General features: G+C 37.2%; 1 protein-coding gene across 1 annotated transcript in view; it reads left to right on the top strand.

Moving 5' to 3' along the window:
- The first annotated feature begins 19401 nt into the window (after positions 1 to 19401).
- The window catches only part of Pou6f2 (POU class 6 homeobox 2), a 341728-nt gene continuing 341502 nt past the window's right edge, over positions 19402 to 19627 (top strand). Inside the window, exon 1 of the mRNA XM_076573605.1 lies at positions 19402 to 19620. The gene's annotated coding sequence lies outside the window, so the exon portion shown is untranslated. The remainder of the gene's footprint in view (positions 19621 to 19627) is intronic.

Here is a 19627-nt window from a genome sequence, read left to right as displayed (position 1 = left end):
AGGTCAATCTGGACTGTGTAGTGAGATCTTGTCCAGCATCACCACCCAGGCAAACAGAAAAAAATCTTAGTGTAACATGGTTCTTGAAACAATGACAGTAAAGACAAATAAAAAATATTGGAAGGCTCTGCAAATGGGGCCAGGAACGTAGCACACTGCACTTACAGAGGATATGAGAAAGATTTGGTGATCCATTTAAATGGGCTTCTGAAAAACAGATCAGCATTCCCTTGGGCTAAGGAAATAATAGTCTGGATGAGTTTTTTTCTGATGGGTAGATTAAAAATAAAAAAGAACAAAATTAGACGGATATAAAGATGTCACAAAAAATGAAAATAAGCATCATTGTGAACTTTATAAAACAGAAAACCTGTAAATAGTATGTGTGTTAAACACACAGGAAGGCTTTAGAAAATTCATTTGTAGACTTAACTCATAGCCTTCCTACCATGAAATCAAAAGTCATTATAATAGGAAAAAAGACTGAGGGGAAAGACAACAGGATGACATGCCAAGCAGAGGTCCCTGAAATAAGAAAGCATTTTAGTGACAAATCAAAATGAGAAAAAATATCAGTAGATGATCAAAATACAGGCTGTTATCAATGTTTAAGAAAATGGTGACTAGGCTAGAGGAGCTACATGAAAACAGATACATTCGATGAAGAAAAATGGCCAACAATCTAGGCTTTTGAAGATATGAAAAGAATTTAAAATAAGGCAAGGATTAAGTGCAGGAGCATCCCTGAGAAATGAAGGCCGAGGAGGTTCTCTATTCTAAGGAAATCAATGATGAGCCTCACCCTAGAGACACCTTGGACTTCTGTTTTAATAAAAAAGAGAAAGAGGATAATTATATAAGCATGCTCCTGGAACCAAAAGAATGTTATTTAGAAAGAACAACAATCTGTTTAGTTTCAAAATATCCTCATTGAGAAACAAATTTAGTCAGACAATTAAGTGGCCTCTGAAGAATTTGAGCCACAAGTTACAATAGAAAAAAAAAATTTAGTCAGCTAAGACATCTTTAATGCATGAAGGCAACAGAAATATATCATATTAACAAGGGCTTGGGAAGCATATCATTGTCACATGATTTTTAAAAGTTATTAAAACATTAAGATAGATGAAGATTAAAAAGGTAAAGAAAGAAGGCATCATTGACTAGGTGCACTGTTTCTGGCTTTGAAGCCAACTAAACAAGGACTGAGCAGTGATTCTAAATGTAGTTAAGGAATTGTATGCAAATGAAAACACTAAAAGAAAAGGTTTCAGATTGTGAAGTATTTTCTTTTTAAAAATATTTATTTTTATTTTATTTGCATTGGAGTTTTGCCTGCATGTATGACTGTATGAGAGCATTGGATTCCCTGTAACTAGAGTTACAGACAGTTGTGAGCTGCCATGTGGGTGCTGGGAATTGAACCTGGGTCCTCTAGCAGAACAGTCAGTGTTCTTTTTTGTTTTTGTTTTTTGTTTTTTGAGAAAGGGTTTCTCTGTGTAGTTTTGCGCCTTTCCTGGAACTCACTCTGTAGCCCAGGTGGGCCTCCAATACACAGAGAATCTCCTGCCTTTGCCTCCCAAGTGCTGGGATTAAAGACATGTGCTACCACCTCCTGACCGCAGTCAATGTTCTTAACCACTGAGCCATCTCTCGTATGCAGCTCTAAATTAAAGGCTTAGAATGAAGTGTGTGTTGGTGGTTGCATGTTATATAAAGCACTATTAACTCACTTTATTATTATTATTTTTTTAGCCATAATCTCAACATATGCCCGGGATAGCCTCAAACTCTTGGTCATCTTACCCCCTGAATACTAGGATTATGGGTGTGTGCCACCATGTCAAACTCATCAAATATTGTAGAGAGGAATATTTAAATGATTTCATTATATTCTTGACTACAATGATTAAAAACTAAAAGCCATATGTACAGACATATATATTTTAATGTTTACCAATTGAAGAACCTAAAGGAAGATGTAAAACTTTGCAACTTCTAGTGAAGACCAGCTGAAAACCACACATCAGAGGCAAAAAAAAACTCAAAAGAAAGAAAGAATACTTGAAATTAAAAATTAAAATAAGTCTGAAACTAATAATAAAATAAAACAAACAAATAAAAAACAGAATAAACCCTAGATAGCAAACTCAGATAAAATATACTAATTATGACACTAAACATAAATGCTTTAAATTTTCATGAATTATGTTAACTGCAATCTTGCACTGAATTAAAAGAAGTTTAGGTACTTTAAAAGAAAGGGATACACTTAAAATATAAAGATAGTAGAATCAAAATGTAAGAAACTTTCAACAGTGAAACTCATGGCAAAGCAGAGGTCAAGATAAAAAGTGCTAACAAGGACAAATTTATTATCTTGATTTAACACTACAAACCAAATAAAATCTAAAAATATATAAAACAGAAAATCTGAGAAACTCAGTAGATAAATTTAAATCTGTATTTGAAAAACAATTTTCCTTAAATCAGTCAACTGTAGCTAGACTAAGGAAACTCAAAGTAAATCATGGCATTAAATAACATAAACCATAGTTTTAAATGTTTAATTTGTATAAATTTAGAGCATATTAAAATATTATGTATTCATAGTATATTGCCAAAAACTAACCTTAAAGTATTCTTCAAAATCGAAAAACAATGGAACTCAAAAATGAACTAAATTTTAAATTATCGATAAAATTTTAAACTTTAATAAATTTAAAATTATTTGTTGGGTCAGATAACAGAAAAAGAAACCCCACAGGTTATACCATGAATTAACAATGAATTCAGTGATGACTATGAGAATTCCCTTCATATAACAAATCTAAAACCTTCCAGTCTCTCATTACTCCTTTAAAGGAAATCTAAATTAACTAAGTGTAAAAATCAAAATACTTAAGGATTTGGGGAAAAATACATAATAAAAGTATAAATAGATGAATTTGTTTCAAATATTGGCACATGGGAGAGTTAGTTCATTGTGGGGGAAATGATCAGTAAAAAAACATTGGATGAATCTAAACGGCAACAAAAGAAAACCACAGAGCATTCCTAAGACGGAGCATCTGAAGGAGATTGAGATGAAAAAGTAATATTTCAAATATCATTCAAATGTACCCAAAAGTCTTGACATAATGGGTGAATTTATATGGAAACATGAATGATTTAAACTAAGTAATAAGGGTAATACCATGATAAATTTATGAAATTGTTTTAAAAGCTCCCAAAAGGAAAAAGAAGAAAAGTAACTCACTCAGTACAGATACACACACACACACACACACACACACACACACACACACACACACGCACCATATTACAAATCTGAGAGTCCTTAGTTTTTTATTTGACAAATGAAAGTATAATATTCCAGTAAGTTAATCTATCAGTTAGTTCTAAAATCCTGTTTGAGTAACTAAGATTTTTCAATTAATGGTGTACACCTAGAGAAATTAAAAAAAGAACCATATTAACAAAAAATCACACAAAATAAAAATGGTACATATATCTTTTTGTGCATAAAGAAATTTCTAATTATAAAAGAAATAGAATAATACATAATGGACAAATATGACTGGATAAATTAAAGAACCAACATTAGTAAAAATAAAAAAAACAAATGATAAGAATAAAAGTATAGAAAAGAAAGTCATTGGGTATGTACACAACTTAAAATCAGAAATTTTGCCAAGTTACATTCTATTTTCCATTATTCTCAATTTCAACATCAATGAAATGAGAAAAATGACACTCTTGATTATTGAAAAGTTCAGAATAAGGTATATATTCTCTCATACATACATTTATATGTTATGTATATATGTATATATGAGAGAGATGTCATACTTCTGTGTTCAAAACACTGTCAACTATCACTTCACACCATCATTGGTTCCATAAAGCTGTACCATGTTTCATGAGAAAAACACTGAGATCTCCCAACAGAAAGATAAGCAAAGGACATGAGTAATTTATAAACGAGGAACTTCCACTAGCCAATAAACTTGAATTTTTTAACCCTGGTAATGATATGCAAATTAAAACATTAATAAAACTCCACATTCCAACTAATAAATTAGAAAAATATTAAACATATAATACAAAAGAGAAGCTTTTTCATGAATTGGGAGCATAAATTTTCTGCAGCTTGATCTTGAAGGCACTTTGGCAATGGTCCACATTCTTTCAACCTTCAGTGTTATTCCCAGGAATATATTTTAAGCTGTCAAAATTTTATTTTTGTATGAATAATTAGACATATTTTAAATCAAAAGACTTTATGGTTTCTGATAACAAATTTATCAATGAAAATAATTCTTAAATTATATTACTAATATGTGTACACTTATGCATTTATAGTTGTTTTATGCTATGCATTTTGCCACTAAAACATATAACACAAAATTGAAACACTGAAATGAGTATAAACTCTAACATTTTCTCCCTGCACCTCAATAGAAAATCACCTGATCTGTGAATATCTTGTTTTAAGACCTTTGTCCTGAACTTTGCCCTAACTCTGTAGCTAAAAGGAGTGGAATAAATCATGTGACATCATTCAGAGTAAGTGTTGTGCAACTGCTTGGAAACACAATTTTAGATAATAATTAATTTTGAGAACATAAATGATGTAAGCAAGGATGGATAGAGTCCCTCCTGGCTAGCTCACCTTCATAACTCCAGGACCTAATAAAGAGCACAATACTTACTAAATATTCACCAAATAAGTAACTGAATTGTAAAAACAGGTCCTAGCTAATTATGATGGTATACAATGGTTGTAGCAGCTGGAGGCAGGAGATTTCCAAGTTTGGCCAGCCTTGAAGGCATAAGGAGACCCTGCCTCAAACACACACATAAATACATATACATCCAGTAATTAAGTAATTAAAAAAGTAAAAACATGACACTGATTTATATGTACAATCTGATTCCAAAAGCACTAAAAAATATTGTATACAATCTAATATATGTGTCAATGTGTTTCTTTCTCTCTCCCTATATATATATATATGCATTTAAACTTTTGTATATATATATATATTATTTTCAGAAATTTCTACAAGTTCTATAACCTTTAATTAAAATTTAAGGCTGATATAGCTAAAGTTGAAGATGAACTATGGCAGTCTTGAAAGGATAAAATTCTGTCTAGACTATAAGAAATGAGTAGTTTAAGAACCCCAATTTTGTAATTCAAGATGACAGAAAAGAGGAACGTAGAAAACTTTTCTCTTATTTAAAATTAAAGTCAGACCTGTGTATTGCTATGGATATTTCTAGATACTGAGGAGCTTGGCCACCCCTCCTTATTCTGTTCTGTAGGCACACAGTCAGTGTTCATAAAACTTTTTCAACAGCCTTGTAATCAGCCTAGATCTCTGAGCCTCCCTCTGAGATCACTTCACAAGTTACAGAGAGGGCCTGAGAATCTGTAACCTACACCCTGCTCAGGGTTGTGGCCCACAGGATTTGAAGAACACAGACGGACGAATCACAAAGAATGTAGAACCTCTTGTCATTACCCTCTGCAGACCTGAGGACCCCAGAATGAGGAACAGCAGCCCGGGAGGAGCTGCAGTTAGGACTTAAATAACACTGTGTCGTCTACTATGACTACAAGCCAAAAGTTGCCTTTGAAAGGATTCTTAAAAGCAAAACTTCCATCAGGCAATGTCTATAAAGCAAGTTTCAGGTCAGCCAAGGCTACATCCTGAGACATGGTCTCAAAACAAAACAAACAAACAAACAAACAAAAACCAACAAAAGTTCCTAAGGTCCCCGCAGACAGTTGAAAGGGGACTTTTTACCATGTGAGACCAGGTTTCTTATATAAAACACTGAAAGTTCAGAGGAGGCTGGTTTGGTGACTTAACTAGGAAGGAGGTGTCAGACCTGGAGAGTCCTGTGGAGTCTTGCAGGTAGTATTCTTTCTCTGACAAGCTTGGTTGTATATGGCTATTAAGCTCCACTGGGACAGACACTATTCATTCATTCATTCATTCATTCATTCATTCATTCATTCATTCATTTTTTTGTTTGTTTATCCTATCTATCTATCTATCTATCTATCTATCTATCTATCTATCATCTATCTATCTATCTATCTATCTATCTATCTATCTATCTATCTATTTATTATAGGTGTCTGATTGGGAGCACAGATGTGGAGGTCAGAGGACAAATTGCAGGAATCAGTTCTATCATTCTATTACGTGGGCCTTTGGAATTGAACTCAGGTCATCAGGCTTGCCAGCAAGTACCTTTATCCACTGAGCTTTCTGGCTCATATATATATATTCTTTCTGTTTTTTTGAAAGTTAGTATACTGGTTGGTTTCATCATGGTATTTTCTTACATGTGTGTCATTATACTTTTATCTAGTTGGGTTCCTTTCACAACTGCCCTCTCTTGTGCCTGTTTAGCTGCTGACTGATTCCTCTCCCCGCCAACACCATGGTCAGGTCACATGTATTCTGTTCTCCTCTCCTTATGCCCTTCCTTAAGATGTATTCCTCCCCTTTTTGATCCTCTTTCTAGTTTTATGACCTCCACACATGCAATTAAAATAGTTATTTTTATTTTATGTGCATGAGTATCTTACCTGCATGTATATTTGTACAACATTTGCATCCAGTACCCATGGAGGCCAGAAAAGGGAACACACAGCTGGTGGTCACCATGTAGGTACTGGTAATTAAACAAGGGTCCTCTACAAAAGCAAAACACACTTTTAACTACATCTTAATCATATCTCTGCACTAGGCTATCAGGCATTTAGGTATATGCCAAGGAGCTGTACATCTAGGTCATGTTGTAGATGTACTTACAGATTATGAGAATTCTCAGCCACTGATTTCCAGAGTGACTATACCAATTTGCAACCCCAGTATTAGTAGCTGAGGGTTCCCCTTTCCCCACAGTCTTGTCAGCATTTGTTGTCAGTTGTTTCCTTGATGTTGGCTGTTTTGATTGCATTTCCCTAATTGCTAAGGGTGTTGAGCACTTTTAAAAATATTTCTTAGCTATTTTTACTTTTTCTTTTGAGAACTCTCCTGTCCAGTTTCAAAAATAGACATTATTTTAGTTGTGAGAAGTATACACAGATGATAAAGTGACTTTTAAAAGACTGCCTGAGGAGTTTTTCCAGTGCTAAAAGACTGGCCTTCAGGGATATTGGAGCCTGGATCCCTTCCTCTCCTGGTCATCAATAATCCAGTCTAGCCCAAATGGGCCAAAAGACATGGCCAACATGGGTTCTGGAAAGACAGATAAACAAAGAGGTAATTTATTTAATTAATTTCTTAAGAGAAATTAAATTGTTTCCATGACTATTAGGGTAAAGCATTTATAAATGTGGCTTAAATTTGAGTTTTCATAAGATTTGGGTCATTGAATGTTTTTCTGGTTCCATAAGAACAACAACTTCGTGCTGTTTAATAGTCCTTATTCCAAACTTGTGTTTTCAATTAAAGTTTTAGCTAGTGCCCAAACTACCGGGCATTATTTCTCCATTCTACTTTTACCTTCCTCCAAAATACCCTTGTGAAAGAGGAGTTTGATCCTGACCTGACTCACATGTCAGTTATTGTCAATGACAAGGGACTCATTTTCAGGTTTGGTTACATCCCAAGTCCTCATGTTAGCCAGGAGGCCCCACGCTTACTGTTGGCCATTGGCAACTTTTGGTTCCTAGAGGGTACCCAAAGTTTTCCAGGACATAGTCTTTTTTCCTGTTACACCCACATGACAATTCTTCCAGTCTCTGTGGTTTCTGTCCAAGGGTCCCTTCCTGTGAGAAAATAGTGATCACTAAGTACATTTAGACCTCCATATCCATGGCTTTCCCTAGATACTTTTGGGCTTCCATATCTGTGGCTTGTACTAGTATATGTAACCAAATACAGGTCAAAACAGTTTGTGAATGTGTCTATAGGATCAGCAAGATGGCTCACTGTGTAAAGGCGCTTGCTGCTAAACCTAATGACTTGAGGTCAATCCCAGATCCCATCATCTCTGGTTCTCACATAGTGGATGGAGAGAACCAACTCTCATAACTTGTTCTCTGGTATCTCTGTGTGAGCATGCTTGCACACATGCACACAATTAGCATAAATGTAAAAAAATTAGATGTATTTGTAACAAATTTGTACATTTTCCCCTTGTCCTCATTCCTTAAAAGTACAGTATAACTATTTGCACAGCATTTACACATTGCCAGATAGTCTAAGAATGCAAGAGCTGATTTAAGAACACAGAAAAATATGTTTAAGCTAAAGACTGGCTTTTTTCCCCCCTCAAGACAGGGTTTCTCTGTGTAGCCCTGGCTGTCCTGGAACTTGCTCTGTAGACCAAGCTGGCCTTGAACTCAGAGATCTATCTGCCTCTGCCTCTAGTGTGCTGGGATTAAAGGCATGTACCACCATTGCTCAGCTCAAAGACTGGCATTTTATACAAAGATTTAACATCCTAGGATTTGTTTCTGGACCTTGCTCAGTACAACTTCAGTTTTGCTCATAGCTTTCATTACCACCCATAATTGTGCTATTTCCTTAATTATTTACTTGGCTTTTATTGGTCCTCCTCTCTATGATTTTAATAGCAAAGGGCTCTAAATTCTATCTAGGTTAGTGATATACTCCTGTCATATGGAAAAGTGAGTGATATGTAGTATTCATAGATATGTATTCTTAATACTAGTATTAAAACACTACCAATATCAAAGTTAAACAAAAAAATAAATTTCATAATCTCTTTACAAAAACAAATCAAACTGTCTTTGCTGGATTTTTAGAAACATATTTAATGTTTTAAAACCCATTGTAATTGGCTGGATGCTTTTAACTTATAAAAAAACTTGGAAAGTCATCCTCTAGTTTGTCTGAATGCTAATTTCAATTTATTTTTTTGCTCATTTTAATCAATGTTTTCTTGCTGATTTGTTGAAAGGTACTGCACGGGTATGATTAGTTTTGCGTGACATAATGAGGAAATAGCGCCCACAGGTCCAAAAGCCGAGAGCAAGTCTTCTAGACAGCTCAGTCCCATGCTGCCTCCCAGCATGAAAGTCTATTAGTGGGCACAGAGTAAGTTGGTGCATGGGCCCTTGTAGTTGAAGTGTGTGAGAAAGTAGTAGAAATGATAGTCCATTTCTCATTTGTTCTGCACCGGAAACAGGAAACGTTTTAGGCAGAGCACATGTGTCTGTGGGAGTCCAGCACAGAAGCCAGGTGGAGCAGAGTGAAGCAGGGCTGTACACTAGGCCAAATGTCAGGTATTGATTTGCTTTCTTTGGGGGCGCTGGTATATTAGTGTACACAGACATCAATGTGGGGAACAGGTATGTCATTGTCAGAGACTCCACTGACATGCTTGAATTTGTGATAATTCAGCCCTCTATGAATTAAAGTTCTTTGTCCAATCTCTGAGTGTTCATCCAGGCAACTTAGTAGTCAAGAGGCAGGAGTCATACAAACAGAGCCTTCTAAACCCAACTAATACACTAAGTTTTTATAAAGACCTTATAAAGACAGCTGATTTTATATGCTTTTATGGGGTGACTTCCCCACTGATTATAATGTGTCTGTTTTCCATCTGTCAATACATTAGCTAGTCTGTGATATAGCAGTGCTGAGGGCATTCAGTCAACAATGCTTGAATATCGGACACAAACATAGTCACTGCGATACTCCATCCTCTCCATCATCAGAGCAGCTTTTGACTGCTGGATGTTAACCTGGCTTCAGAAGGCTCCTCCAAGTGTGAGATCCTATATCACCAGTTGCTGATGATCTCGATAAAACCAAGAGTTAAGTCAATAGAAGCTGAGGGTTCTCTGGGTGAAGCAACATCTTCACTAACAACCTGGATGATGCCTAAACATTGCCTCAAAGAAAGGCAGTTTGTCAAGCCAGTGCGTGCATACGGCTCAGTCACTTGTATAGAGTGTGTCACATTAGCATTTAACAGAATAGCCAGCAAGTGTTAACACCAACAGCAAGAATGCTGAGGTACACCCTAAGTGTCGAGTGTCTCTCCTCTTTCCTTTTCTGGTGTTTACCAGCCAGCAAAATACGTGGTGGTAGCAAATCTTTCTTGATCTTTCCTTTCCCCTGCAGTGCAGGCTACAGAACAAATACCTTGTACATAATGAACTGTTAATAGATATCTGTTGAATTTTATCAGCTTTTGTCTTAAGCAGACCCTGGTTTTTAAATTGACCCCCATTTCAAAGGTTAGAGGTTAAAAGAAATACTTAAATAAGTCTATTTATAGTTTGAGTTTTGGGGAAATCTGCAAAATAATTTTTGACAGAGGTTTAGAAAGCTAGCCAGTGAGGTGGGGATAACCTGTAAAACACAAACCACCCAGCTCATGTACTTGTGAGAGCCCGGAGAAGAGATTTAGATAATCTTTCCAATCATTCTCCCTCCTTCCCCACCCCCATCTCCTTGGAATTATGTTATCTCTGCTTCTCTTAAAAGCTCAGAAGCCTTTTGAATTGGGGCAGCATTCAAAGAACAGTCAAGGGTCACCCTTGGAATATTAAAGGAGAGTGGATTACCCGGAGAGGGAGGGCAAAGAAATGCTAGAGCTGGACCCTGCCATGTGCAGGCTGAAGGTAAAAAAGAGGAAGCCCACTAACTGCGCTGAAAGAAGGGGAGGACGTGGCCAGGAGCAGCCCCATGAATAGTCCCAGCAGGCTGTGTCAGGCTGGGGTGGGAGGAACATTATTGAAATCAATTAGGCAATGAATGGCCTTTTGAACAAAGTAGGATGGCTCCTCTAAAGAATGTGGAGACATCAAACTTATAAGATAAAATTAAAAGCCAGATATGGTCTTAATCTGGAGATAAAATTCTATGGAATTTACAACCCTCTGACAGTTACTTATTCCTTAAAATAATAAACCTTTAGGATTTATGGAGTAAATTCCTTCTCAAAGGACTTCAGAGTAATTTAGTTTTTTTTAAAAAAAAACTAACAGGATTTTGACCTTTCTTTCATTTTTTATAGATATTGATTCTTGTTTTTGTTTTTCAAATAAAATCAATGCCTATTTAGTGGGGGCTTGGTGTTTGCCCCCACACCCTCCCGATGTTTAGAGTAGGAAGACCCAAAGGCAGGCTGGCTCCTTAGCAGTGGTTACTGACTGATTTATTTTTGTGGATGTGTAGGGAGTAGATCAGAGTCTCTTTGAAAATATAATGAAGGCTAAGGAGCTCCCTTTACTAAGGTACCCAAACTCTCACTCCTTGTCAGAGGGCAGTAAACAAAGAGCACAGAGCAAGCAATAGAGAAATCTCTTTTATTACTAGGCAGTCAGCGAGGTCTAAGCGCTATTTGAATTATTTATTTAATCTGTAAACGCATCCCATGCGGCATATGCTATTATTACCCCCATTTTCTTCCCAGGGAATTGGAGGCTCAGGGATGTAAGCCCTCGCTCCAAGCCCTGCAGAGAGCAGGTGACCTCATGCCTGAACACACACTGCTGCTGGACCCAGTGTCCAGACACTCACCCCTAGCACCATGGGACTGGGAAGTGGGGCATCACAAGATCCCCCAAGGAGAGCTGACTACAGAGAGAGCTCACTGTGGACCAGTGGGTGTCTGTGCTCAAGTCTGACCAGGTAACCCCTAGATACTTTATTGCCACATGCCAGAAAAATCATCTTCACAATTTTAAAACACCAGAATGTAAATAGCATATTCTATAGTTTACAGCACACAGCAGGGCGTCCAACAGGAAAGATAGATCAACACCTAGCGTATTACACAGAAATTTAGATCCATCTCACAAGGTACCATGGGCACATGGAAGTTTTGAACTGGATTTTCAGGAATATTAATTGGTCAGCAGGGGGCAGGATGGATTTTTCTACTTATTTATGGAAATCGGAAACAATAGGAAAACAGATTTTTTTTAAAAAGTTTTTAACTAGGTATCGTTGTCATTCAGAAAGGAAGGATGGACCTAGAGGCACTCGTATATTTAAGATACTTATTTAAATGCAGAATTAGAAAATTTGTAGTAAAATCAACCACCAAACATCTGTGTGTGTTTCTATGGACAACTCTTGGGTGGCTGAGGAGGCTGGAAGAACATTTGGTCTTCCGGTGAGCTTCCGGTACTGGGTAGATTTTTCCAGAGAACCCCGGTAGACAGTCCAGAGTCTGACCCAAAGCAAGGAGCCCTTTGTTCTTCTGGGCTGCTCTGAGCCCCGCAGCCTTTGCATTGTTGAGTTTATCTGCTGCTCAGTTTGAAGGCAGCTCCTCTCTCGTTTCCCTCCTTGTCCTCCCCCTTGCTTCCCTCACTGTTAGTGCATCAGTCAAAATCCATTGTGACTGGGAGCCTCGTTTGTATCAGACACAGCGCTCTGTATTGAGGATTCTGCCTGCTAAGGATTATCCAATAGAAAATCTGTTACGATTTTGTCACATCTGAGATGCAACATGGGAGGCTGGAGAGAGACGGCTCGGTAGTTAAGAGCGTGAGCATGTACTGTCCTTACAAAGGATCTTAGTTGGGTTCCTAGCACCCCTGTTAGGCAGCTTACAACTGCTTCTAACTCCAGCTTTTAGGGAATCCAATACTTTCTTCTAGCTTCCATGAGTACCTGTGCTCACGTTTACACGAGTGCGTGTGTGTGTGTGTGTGTGTGTGTGTGTGTGCATTCCTGTGCCACACATTATTGTCTGTGTACACCAAAGAAAACAAATCCATACTTGAAATTTGGCCCAGTGTACAGCCCTGTGCATGCGTGTATGAGGGCACACACACACACACACACACACACACACACACACACACACACACACACACTTAAAAATAAAATATCTTAGAGATGCAATGTGGGCAGGCCTAGTAAAGATTTCTTTGAGTATCCTGAAGACTTTGTACAAAACAGATGAGAGGAACCAATTTAGTTCTAAAAACAAAGCAGGGCAGTTCAGTTGTCCCGAGTCTTTGAGGTCCTAAAGGTAAACCTCTGAAAATTTTGAGACTTCTCAGTCCTTGGCTTGGAAATCCCAGACTCAAGAACAAATTCTCCAAATCTGAGAGACGAGTATGTCATTCTCATGACAGCTACAGATGTTGAACACACACAGGTGCACCCCCCACACACACACACAGACACATATCTGCTGGAACTTTTAAGACATTAAAAAAATTTTTTAGTTAGAACAGAGATTGGATGATTTCTTTTTGTGACTCCTTAGCAGCCATCCACTCAAATTACTAAATGTAAATCCACTTCCCTCAGAGCTATATTCTGCTTGAGGCCTCATGCTTATTTGAAGCTGTGAGATTATGAAGATTATGTGAATATAGGGTAGGTGTGTGCAATGTCGATATTGCTGCATAACCCCATTACCTAAAGACCCAATCCACATGAGCCAGATTGAACTCTTATTGATGCTTTTACACAAGGCAGCAGAAATCGAATTGATGGTGCTATTAGGTTGTCAATATCAGTGTCTCCCTCTCTTCTTAGATAAGTAGGCATGAAGCATTGTCCATATTGTCATATTAACTTCCAATGGGCCAAGACACTATAGAAGTTCAAGCTGATGTTCTAGATGAGGCGTGTCCAACTGCAGTTTTGTGTAGAAGCTTTGTAGAAGCACAGAACTGATGGACTCTTATTTGTCTGATCATTATGTTGTTATCTCAACCTATACACTTGGGTTGATGGGGTTTTGCTTATTGTCTCACTTGTGATTAGATACTGCTATGTTTAGTGATATCCTCTTGAACTGAGTTTGAGTTACCCCTAGAGTGTAAGCACAGTTAGGAGTATGTGACACCATGGCATGGCACCTGGAGAAGGATAGAGACTCTAGGAAGAGAGGGCAGTCACACACATATCTGAGGTTCAATTAGAGGAAAGAGACGCCTAAGCTTGTCATATGTTAAACTTACCCCTGTAAGTGAAATGTCATTCTCAGAGACAAAGGCAATCAAATATTATGCTGTCTTGTTTTTTTTTTTCCCTTTCAGATGATTCTGGGTATTGATCTTAAGCAAATAGTGCCTAGATAAAGTGTTGAAGATATAGAGGAAGTGGAAAATAGTGTCATAACCAGGGTGCCTTCCCAACAGAGGTACTAGGTTTTATCAGTTGTTTGAAGGCCCTCTTTGAGAGAAGTAGTAGGTCATATTGCTAGTCCTCAGGAAATGAGGGCCTTGGAAGTAAAAAGAGGATCCACTATGGTAAATAGTAGAGTCTTCTTCCCCTTCAGTGATAGTGACTCCTACTCCAAACCAAAGGCCCAGAGAGGTAATTAATCCAAGTCAATAGCTTTATATGGGACAGTAATATTGTAGAAAACAGTCTACCTGTACAATACACTCTATTCTTCAAATGTATTCATATGTATTATATATTTAAGTCTCACAATATTTCCCAGGGGATATAGAACATCATTTGAAAAGCAAACTAAGATTAAAGAGACAAGAGTTTCACTCCTGGTCCTATGGATAATTAGTATAAAAGTAAGAAATATCCATGATACTCCCTTTAGTGTTTTTAGAAAGCAACTATATGAATGCAACATTCTTTTTGAATTTTGAGTGCCTTGCTAGATTTTTCACAGAATACTCACATATATTTTATGTAGGTAAAATTTCACCATTCTAACTGTAGTGGAATAGAAGTAAAGATGAGAGTTGTGATTGCTGATTTGAGAAAAGAATTCCAGATTCAGGTCAACATTTTCTGTGTGAATCACTGAGGGACTTTCAGGAGCATGTATGGCGTTTTTGTGAAGTTTGTTATGATACAGATTTCTGATGAACATTGCCTAGAAATGTGGGATTTGCTGCTTTTTCTCAAAAAATAATCCTTTCATAAATACAAGAAATTTATATTTGAAATAAAATAGTGGCAGGTGAGTATATGGCATTTTTAGTGTACATATCTGATTTTCCTAATATTCAAGATTTTCCAGTTTTCAAAAATATATATATACATTAATTAGGAAACATAAAAATAATAAAGAATAGTATCTATCTCCAAAGGTTAATTATGTCTCTTAAAAGTTATTCATAAAAAGAGGTAATATTTAATGCTTAAAAATTAGAGATGGTTAAACCTTAGGGAGAGAATATTCTTCAATACATTAAATATAGCGAGAATTGAGCTACTTAACATGATAATTGATGAACAAAAGAGAAAATTTGTTTTCTCCATGGCTTAAGTAACAGCATTCACTCTTGAAGGAATCAGTTCTCCAAGCCCAATATAGTTGGAGCTGTTCCTCTTCATTATTTTCTATTTTTATATTTATCTCTTTTCTGTGGGAAAATTATACACAAAATATGATGTTGTGTTTACATATTAAACTGGATAGAGTTAATTTGCTTCTATATTCTTTTCCCTAAGTGGAGACATATATTTTAAGAGTGGGAAAAATACAACATACCTTTTTCTTCATAACATAGATATTATTTTTTTTTTTAATTCTGGTGCTGGTAATTTTATCGTAAAACCAAAGGAAATTTTTCATGGATTTTTGTAGGCTGCTAAGTTTTTTATATTGTCCCCAAAAGTAGCTTCAACTGTCAGTTTCATACTTGGTTTGTTTACAAAATATGCTGGACCTAGGTCAAGTTCTGCTAAGAGGGGTGTGGCTGTTTCCATTGCTTGGCTGCCATTGGGCACGGGTGCTTTGCTGAATTCATAATTTCACTCTTCTTACTTCTCTGACTAGAAATTGAGAGTGATTATGCTTCCAAAAATTCTGTCAACTTACTGAAGGTCTTGAGTTGAATTATTCTATCTTTGCTTATCTGGCATTATTTTTAGCAACCTGGCAAAAGCCCATGTTGAATTCGCCACAGTAATACAGTGTCCTGTAGCCACTCATCAAATAAAACTTAGACAGAAGTGCATTAGAACATCTCTAGTAAAAATTATATTAAAGGATAACAGAAATTAGCATATGTTGAAAATGCATTCAATCAAGATATACTCAACTGAACAAGGATGTATATCAGATGTATGTTAACTGAACTTTTTTGGACTATCCTTTTACTGTGGAATATCTTGGAGACAAGTGTTTTGTGACATGTATTTAGGGAAATGCTCTCTCATTTAAGCCTTTTTCACTTCTGAGATAAGAACATTAACGATCATAGTGTTTGCATAGTTTGCTATGATTATCTAGAGAGGACACTGAATGTGTCTGGGTATTGAACACTCTCCAGTGTCCTGTCTCCTATACTGCATTGTCCCATGTGTTCTGCCCAAGCAGAGCCAGCCAGAGACATATTTTGTCTTCCATTCTGTGGGGAAGAAGAAACCACTCTGGAATTGGTTATCTAGACTTAGTGCCAGCTGTGGCCATGCTGACTCTTCAGTTCCTACCTCAGGCCCTGGGGTAACCATAAGTTACTGGGTATATCTATAAGAACTTGAAATATAAGTTCAAAACTTAGCCATGTGTCTTAGGTTCAAGTCACTCAGCCTCTCTAAGCTCAAGTTCTTCATTCATAAAATGTTGATAGTACCTTGCCTAGTGTATCTAACAGTAGATACATCTGAAAAGTTTGTCTGACAGAGGCAGTGAGTGAGTGAGTGGTTGATATTCTTTGACCACACCTGAAGGAGACCTAAACAGGTTCTGTGCTCTTTTGATGTTGGGGCGTGGTCCCTCTGTTTACTTTAGGATGTGGTGAAAATTTCCTTCAAATTTTGCTAATGGAAAAACTCCCATTTTTAAAACAATTTTATTATTTCTTCTTCTCTTTTCACTGTCTTGGTCTCTTGAGTTCTAGTGACCCTTGTGAGTACCCTATAGTGGCACAGGCTATGTCCTGTTCTTGAGCCATTGACACTTAAATATAAGACCACTTTCTCCTACAAACGTTTATAACCAAATGGCGGAGAGGCCTTCATTTCTTCTACTGCAGTGGTAACAACTGAAAGTGGTTAGTGTGAAAATTTTATTACTTTGTATTTAATTTTTCCCTTTAGCCATTTTTTCCCTATTTGCTGCTATGGAGATCCTTGGACATGTTGAAATTATAGCTCTTTTACATTTCTGCAAGGTACTGTGTGGGTATTTATATTGGGAAGTCCTGTCTTCTCTTTGCAGAAAAGATTTCACAGAACCGTAGCACTTTGCAGAGAGACCATCTTGCCAGCCCAGTGTTACTTGAAAGAGGCACTCCCCAATCGCCCATAAGTCTGTACTCAGTGGTTACTGCTTATGGCACATTTTCAAATGGACCTCCCTGTGGCTGCAGCTGTGATTAAAAGCTGTCTGCTCTCTGACTCACTAGGGGTTTGCTATTTAACCATGTCATGTGCATACACACATACACACACACACACACACACACACACACACCGCTATGTCATGGAAATTATAAAGTGTTTTGTAAAATGAAAACTCAAATGAATACTTTAATGACAAGCTGAATTTTCTAAGCTTCGGTCACTGAGAAGCAAGGGTTGGCAATCTAACCATGTATGAGATGCATAAAAGTAATTTAGGAAAGGAAAGCTAATGGCCGGTGAATACACACCATCGGACAGGACATGCTTCACACACATATTTAAGTGCCAGTGAACTTATCAGCTTCATCTCAGCTCTTCCATGGGATTCAGGATTCAATTCTGACCCTTCACAGCTAAAGCAGGACAATATTCCTTTTTAAGTCTACCCAGATATTCATTGACACATGAATAATCCTGTGCAGCTTACAGGAATGCATTCCAAACAGAAGTTCACCACCAGCACCCCTTAAAAGATATTCAAATAAGCAGGGCAGCCATAGAGATTGGATGTTTCAAAGGGACAAATCATCTCTCCCTTTAGGTTACAGAGTATTCAGCTCTTTAGGAAATAAAATGTTCTAGATTTTAAACCTGGGTTCTTATATTCTGCGACAAATGCAGTGTAAATACCATGAGATAACCAGTGTTGTTCCCTTCCCTGCTCTGCCCAGACTATTCACTGAATCAGAACAAAACACACACACACACACACACACACACACACACACACACACACACACACACCCCGAGTCTTCTGTAAATGTACAGGGGAGAATTCTGATGAAATTTTGAGAATTGCCTGTCTCCTTTCTGTTTTGTCCGTCTCTCTCCATCCCCCAACGCCAAGTGCTCTAGAATCCAGACACCAGACCCATGCTCTGGGATACTAATCTATCACCGGTAAATTTAGATTGACAATACCGTGGGTCGACCACATTGATTACATTGATTCTATTTCAAATATTTACAATATACTGAGACAAGTCTAATCTATTTTCTAAAGAGTTCAAGGTAGGTATCAGAGTTTCAGAGGGGGTAACAATGGAGAAATGTTTGTGGCTGCTATCTACACTAATCTGATGTTGACAGAGAGTAGTATTTTATTTAGTAATTAACAGTGTAAAGGGCCGAGGAGCTGTCATGTTGGTTCTTAGGCTAGGGAATGTGATGAAAGATGATATCTGCGATCGCATCCTTTCCACTTGTTTAGGATTGTCAGGATGAGAAATGTCAGCATTATGAAAGCTCAGCTCTGCTCTTGATATGATAAAACCCTTCAAAAGCCAGCCTTTCTCTCTCCCTCATCCCCCTCCTTCCTTGCTCTCTCTGCACTTGCTTTTTTATTTATCCTGTTTTGTTAGATGGCAGAAATATAATTCTTTTCTTTCTTCCTATTATAAGCCACCATTTTTGTTTTATTATATGTTTCACAACCCCTAATGCCCCACTGAAAATTACCTTGTTAAATGACAGTGTTTCAAAGCCATGAATCCTTTCCACCATTCCCTCAGAGGTTTGAAACAGTCAACAGACTGTAAAGAATAAATAATAAAAAAGTATTGATTATTTTGATGACTGTGAGATTCAATTAAGTATTAATTTTGCCCTCCAGTGGACCTATCAAGGTATTCAAAAGGGAGGATTCGGCTCAGCTAAATGCGTGCTGAGTGCTTCAGCCTTAAATAGGGAGAAAATGTGTTTACCTACAGTATTTGAAGAAGTGCATTGATGCACAGAGTCCAATATTTAAGTGCTGTGCAAATTAAGCCCTGGTGACAGTGACATTGTTTTCAGTGGTATGAGTATTGACTAAAGAAGTGCATTTGATGACAGCTTAAACTATTTGTATTGATTAACATTTTCATAGATTATCATGTGTCATATCAAATTCACTTTTCAGGCATGAATACATTAAAAAAAAAACCCACAGGCATACCACAACCAATGTGATGATGGGCAGGGGAGCATGCCGCCCCACCTGCTCCTGCACGTCACCTGTTTCCTGCTCAGGAACCATTTAGGCATGAACTTGACAATAAATAGCTCCCAGATCACGAAGGAAAAAGGCAGTTTTTTGCTTTGCTTTGCTTCTGCATCTGATATCTGTACCAAAGCAATCTTAGTTTGCAAGTGGACTAAAGGCTAGATTTGGGGAGTATTTCTCTTCCTAACATGCCCTTCCAAACGAGCTGAAGATAAAGCTGGGCTAAATTATTGGGGAGAAAAGTTTTGCCTTTTTTTTTTTCTGGACGTGATTCTTGATTCCTCTTTCTTTAATGCTCTGGGTGTATGATGCTCTAGGTAGCTGAATTATTGAAAACAGTTTGTAAGTA

Source organism: Peromyscus maniculatus, chromosome 5, assembly GCF_049852395.1.
Source record: "Peromyscus maniculatus bairdii isolate BWxNUB_F1_BW_parent chromosome 5, HU_Pman_BW_mat_3.1, whole genome shotgun sequence".
Lineage (NCBI taxonomy): Eukaryota > Metazoa > Chordata > Mammalia > Rodentia > Cricetidae > Peromyscus > Peromyscus maniculatus.
Note: the sequence above shows the minus strand (reverse complement) of the source record. Positions and strands in the feature narration are given on the sequence as shown.